Genomic DNA, 6282 nt, shown 5'->3' with positions numbered 1-6282 from the left:
GCGACGAGAGCTGGGTGGCCAAATTCTTCGAGAAGATAGCGTTTGTGTACACGGGTTTTTGTGTGGTTCCTGATGCTTGACATGACCACATATTTATATTTGTCTGAATCGCCCCTCAACTCTTTGTGTTATTGTTGTTGTCGTTGAAGAGGGCCCATCTTCCAGGCAGTGTGACGACTAAGTCTCAGGCGGTACGCATTGTAATGTGTGGCGCCGAACGCTTAGGCGCCACACATTGACTTATACAGCCACGGGCCAGCCCCCTCCCCACCCCCTCCTCATTCCCCTCCCCCATCCCCCTCTCCCAGCCACGGCCCCACTTCAAATCCTTCTTCAAATTATCAAATTTGAAGGTTTGGATCGGGCATTTGTTGTCCAATCACTTCCCTAAGGTAATCCCCACCTCTCCCCTCATTCTCATCCAAACAAAAATCTCTTGTGGTCATTTTGTTGCAAATTTGAGGAAACCCTAGTTTTTTATGAAATGGGGGATGTATATGATATTGTTGTATTTGTTTGTATGTTAGAATAAGGGGTATGATGGGGTTAGGATTAGGGTTGTTTGGATGTTTGCATTATGGTTGTTTTAGGGTTAGGCTAGGGTTAGGCTAGGGTTAGGGTTATGGATGTTTGGTTGTGTTAGGGTTATGATAGGGTTAGGGTTAGTGTTATGGATGTTTGGAAGTTAGGAATAAGATTTATCTGTACTAATAAAAGCACGAGAGGGCAGATCCAACTCGCAATCTGGAGCGTTTAATCACTTAATCAACGGACTAAATACTCTGTTAACGAAATCCTGGTTGCTAACGAAAGATTCCCGTCGTTAACCAAAATAAAAATCGCCTCGACCGCGAACTGCTCCCAACCCCATTTGGCCCCGCTCGCCCAAAGAAAAAAAATCAACCGAGAACTGCCCCCTCTGGCCCCGCTCGCCCCGCTCGCCGACGCCCCCGCCCCGCTCAACCCGCTCCGTGCGCGCCCCGCACGGCCGCCGCTACTCTGCTCGCCCCGCTCGGCTGCCGCCGCTCCACTCGCCCCGCGCCACGCGCGCCCCGCACGGCCGACGCCCCCGCCCCACTCGCCCCACACCACCGGCCGGAGAGAGAGAGAGAGAGAGAGAGAGAGAGAGAGAGAGAGAGAGAGATGACGACGGCGGCGCGGCCGACGTGGGCGCCGGCGAAGGGCGGGAACGAGCAGGGGGGAACGCGCATCTTCGGGCCCTCCGGGAAGTACTCCTCCCGCGACCTCGCCGCCCACACCTCCCTCAAGCCCAGGTACAAATCCAATCGCCGGTCCGCTTGCTGAATTAAAATAGACTACTGAATTCAGACCCCATTTGTTTTCCAAATAGAAGATACATCAAAATGATACATAAGATGTTCATTGTGGATAACAACACTACAGACAACTTGACCACCATTTGAAGAGAGCATTCTGGAAGACAAATACATTACTTTTGACTGTTGTGTTATCTCAGCTCAACGTTTGTCATTTTTCCTCTTCCTTGATTGTGCTTTCTGCCATTTCTTCTTAGGCACTAACTTGCTCTTAGGCTTCAACTTTAACTCTGGAGAGAAGTTGAAATTTGGATCTCTCATTCGTGCTTGTATATCCTTAAAGAACTGGATATTGAGCTTCTTTGGTCCGCCCTCCCGCAGCTCAGCATACTCTGGTCCTGAAACAATGTTCTCAAATGCTCCAATCAGGATATCTATATCAGTGACAACATCAAATACATTAATGTAGCGTCCATCAGGCCCTTTTTCAACTTCTTGAGAGCATTTTCTACAGCAAGTTTTCTTGCTTGCTTTCCTGGCTAGAGCTCTGGTGGTTCCTTCTCGGCTTTTAACAGCTCAGAGATTGTGCGATATTTAGGCGTCTCATCAAATTCAAACACCTTATCTATATATGAGTCACTGCGTTCATTGGGATGTGGCGTTCATTGGGATGTGGCTCGGTAGGGATATCATTGTCATCGTCCTCTTCACTGCCACTCCAGAGAGTCATATCTTATTCATCGCTCTCAGGGCATATACTTCTTAACTCATCACTGTCATCACCATCAATAAGGTTTCCATTTTCCTTGGCTTGCTTCTTCACTTTCTTCATTTCCCTCTCCATTTTTGTATCGTCCTCTTTCTCCTCATCCTCGTCCTCACTGGCAGTCCATAGGCAGTCTTCCTCGTCAACATTTTCCTGCCAAGCTTTCCTGAACTCTTCATCACCTGGCCTTCTTTTACCAAACAGATCATAGTGTGAACGATCATCAGCAAAGAACCGTGCTCCTGGACAAAGATGAGGCCTTCAGTTATAATTCGTTTGCAGGCAAACAATTGTACTCAGCAAGGGTTTTGTACAAGTGTCATTCATCGACATGAAAGAGGTCATCGAGTGGACCTTTCTATTAGATCGCCCACCACTTGGTATGGTAGCACCATAGCCGGCACATCTTCCATACAAAAAGTGAAAGAGATATAAACCACTGGAATAATACTCCCTCCGTTCCTAAATATAAGTCTTTTTAGAGATTACACTATTAGACTACATACGGATGTATATAGACATATTTTAGAGTGTAGATTCACTCATTTTGCTCCGTATGTAGTCCCTTATTGGAATGTCTAAAAAGATTTATATTTAGGAATAGAGGGAGTAGAAAGTAACATCATAAACAATGACTAAAAGGATGGCAACCTAATACTCTCATGATTTTAGATGATGAAGATGCATATTACTTCCCATATACAAACACTGCAATTCAGAATATAGCTTTGAAGCTATAATATGCACTAAGTATCATAATCTGACTGAAGGAATTTATGTTTCGCCGAGCTGATTAGATAACAAGTATAGCTAATGTTTCATAATTAGAGCTCAGATCTATTTCTTCTGCTACCAAATATAGCATTGAATGGCACAGTCATCTGCACTTCATATGTTCTGACTTCAGAAGCTTATTGTATCTACCATCTGTTTTCCCTACTTTTGATTTTTGTTTGTAATAAATGTCTAGCTACTTTGCAGAAATTTTGATGCCATGCATAGTAACTTATAAGTTTCATGAACACTTTTCATTCAGAGTAGTACAATTTGGTTATTTGGTGTTATACTTATATACACTCAAGATGGCAGGAGTCTTAGCAATCAACGAAATCTTACACTATTTTCTTTCCATGGAAACAGAGTAGTCACATTGTGGCTCTAAAAGTTCTTTTCAAGAGCCAACTGAAGCAATCCCAGGTGGAGCATTAGCTGCGGCGCGAAGTAGAGATCCAGAGTCACCTTAGGCATCAGCTGCGGCACGGTAATGTTCAGTGAAGCTTCAGCATTACTCGATGAAGATTTGGAGTCAAGAAATAGCAGCGGTATCAAGGGAGTATTATTCAGGTGATCAGAATGATAGCCTAAGGTTCGGATTAAGAAATCTCCTTCGTGCAGAACTTTTTACAAAAGATCCAATAAAAGCAACCTTGATTTCAAATAAAGTGATAAAATGACTTTCTTGTGTGTGTCGGGTGCTATCTACAATGAAAATGGTTCAGGCTTATTTTATGCAACTCTTTTCTAATCTGATAAACCAGTATTCAGATGAATTGTTGCAAAATAGCTTCTGTTCCAAAGAGCTCGAATCTAAACTTATCCTTTTCTAATCTACAAAGTCGAGCTCCTACCACAAAAGATTGCCATCGTGGAACCCTTATTTATAATTATACAGTAATTCTTCGGAGAAGTCTCTACTACAAGGCAGGCTAAAAAACACAAGAGAAAGTTAAAAAAAATATGGCTATAACTACACATGCTCAATATATCCAAACCAAATCTCAATTGATTTGTGCCTCTCACTCTGCTCCAGCTGATCCATTACAGTTGGGTGAGCACTTTGCCGGTGGTGGCGCTCGTCGTGTCGTGCGTCATGTTCTCCCAGCCACGTCTGGTTCGTCGAGCACAACACTCTCACCCACATCCTATCAATGATCATGACCTTGTTCTGCTTTTTGGTGATTCTCTGCAGCCAAAAATTTAGACGAAGGTAGGGTTAATCACTGTATGCTGCTGTACTTACAAAGAATGGGATGTAAGCGTGTCTGCCATTCAATGGCGCGACGGTGTACTTGAGAGTTATGGGGAACATGAAGCACGACACGACGAGCATTGTCCGAGGCGTTCCGCACGGATCATGGGGTCAATGTACTTGAGAGCATTGTCCTTTGTTCTTTGATGCAGTATATTTACGAATGTTTTTATAGTTTAATTTGTTGTTGTTCCAAATTATCACTGTCATTTAATCATTATCCATTTGAATGTAAAACAATAATATTGAATTTCTTGAACTCTTATCCCACCTCTTATTGTCTATGCAGGTAGTTAACAGCCATGGGCAAAGAAAAGATCCACATCAGCATTGTGGTCATTGGCCATGTCGACTCTGGCATGTCAACCACGACTGGCCATCTCATCTACAAGCTTGGAGGCATTGACAAGCGTGTGATTGAGAGGTTTGAGAAGGAAGCCGTTGAGATGGACAAGAGGTCATTCAAGTATGCCTGGGTGCTTGATAAGCTCAAGGCTGAGCGTGAGAGAGGTATCACTATTGATATTGCTCTGTGGAAGTTCGAGACCACCAAGTACTCTTGCACTGTCATTGATGCTCCTGGTCACCGTGATTTCATCAAGAACATGATCACTGGGACCTCCCAGGCTGATTGTGTTGTGCTTATCATTGACTCCACCACTGGTGGTTTTGAGGCTGGTATCTCCAAGGATGGCCAGACCCGTGAGCATGCTCTCCTTGCTTTCACTCTTGGTGTGAAGCAGATGATTTGCTGCTGCAACAAGGTATACTTGCTCTTGAACTTCATATGATTTCTTTACTTTCAGAAGTCTGTGTCAATGTTCATTAGTACTGAAATATCCTGTAAACTGAATGGCCTCTGTTCACTTTGCTTTTTCTTAATTTAGAAATATCCAATGTTGATATGCTTGATGTGTGAAGGTTCAGAATTACTTAGTAAATGTCCAGTCTCATTAGTACCCTCCTCTCCCTCCCTGACGGCCCTCCCCCCAGACCTCCTCTTCCTCCCCGCCATAGCCGGGTAGCGGGTGCCGCCTCGGCGCTGGGAGAGACAATCGCCCAGGATTCTGTTTGACAGTTCGGTCAGGACAGGAGGAGGGGTCATCATTCTGTCTGCCTGACATTCCAATTTGTGTAGTAAGAATCGAACTCATGTACTGCCTTTTCCACTTTCTTGTTGTAAATCACAGGAGCGGATGTGCACTGCTATGAATAGCATCACGTATAGTGTCCTACTTCGCAGAACCGTAGTGTCTCTTTGTTCAATTACTTATATGAAATATAATTGATTCTTTTCTCATGGACTATTTGCTACTTTATGGAGAAATTTTGTGTAGTACTAACCCTGGAGAGATTGCTGCAAGAAACAACTACATTTAACATTTCAATAAATCAGTGGATTTAGTTTTGTAGATGAACAATAGTCAGCAATTGTAAATTCATCAAGCATTTCAGACAATAATATCTTTGATAAGACAAGAGTAATGAGGTTTGTGTCGCTAAGAAAAACAATTATATGCACTTGATGGCAGATATCATTCTGTTAACATGACACATAATAGCACAAAGGCTGTTCTGGAACAACATAATACAAAGATTACATACACTAACAAAGCAGCAAGATTCAAAGCATGGCGCAACATTTTGACAAAAAAAGTTGACTAGCATTGTTGGAAAAAAGTTGACAAAAAAAGAAGGTGTTGAAAGCATCAACACCTCCCCCAACGGTCTTGTCACCGGGCATCTGTCCATCAGGCTGCATAAGGGGGATTAGATAGTGTTAAAGGTGTGAAGCTAAATATATAAAATTTGTAGCAACAGAACAGGAAAAGATTCAGAGAACAGTTTGCATTACACATGAATTCATAGCAACAGAAGTATTGTACTCCCTCTGTAAAGAAATATAAGAGCATTTAGATAACTACTTTAGTGATCTAAACGCTCTTATAATTCTTTATGGATGGAGTAACTAATTAGAGATGCATTTCTATAAGAGCACTCAATGTACATTTCCTGGCTATAGTATATTTTTCTATTCAAAGAAATATGGGATCTGGATATTATTCATGGATCAATTAAATGTCATCTTAGGCCAGCATGCGAGTATCAAAATGGGCACTCCCTGATCAATAGTTTTTGGTTACTGCATGTCCTAAAGCATAATGAAGGATTTTTTTTTCTTTTACATATCAAAAGGAGTTGCTAAGAGA

At 42.7% G+C, this 6282-nt stretch overlaps 2 pseudogenes; one reads left to right on the top strand and one right to left on the bottom strand.

The window, feature by feature from the left end:
* Positions 1-1373: 1373 nt before the first annotated feature.
* Positions 1374-4153, bottom strand: LOC123396708 (annotated as a pseudogene).
* A 221-nt stretch (positions 4154-4374) lies between these two features.
* On the top strand, positions 4375-4834 carry LOC123395866 (annotated as a pseudogene).
* Positions 4835-6282: the final 1448 nt, after the last annotated feature.

The sequence above is a fragment of the Hordeum vulgare genome, chromosome 5H (genome assembly GCF_904849725.1).
Source record: "Hordeum vulgare subsp. vulgare chromosome 5H, MorexV3_pseudomolecules_assembly, whole genome shotgun sequence".
Lineage (NCBI taxonomy): Eukaryota > Viridiplantae > Streptophyta > Magnoliopsida > Poales > Poaceae > Hordeum > Hordeum vulgare.
This window is presented reverse-complemented; position numbering and strand designations above follow the sequence as displayed.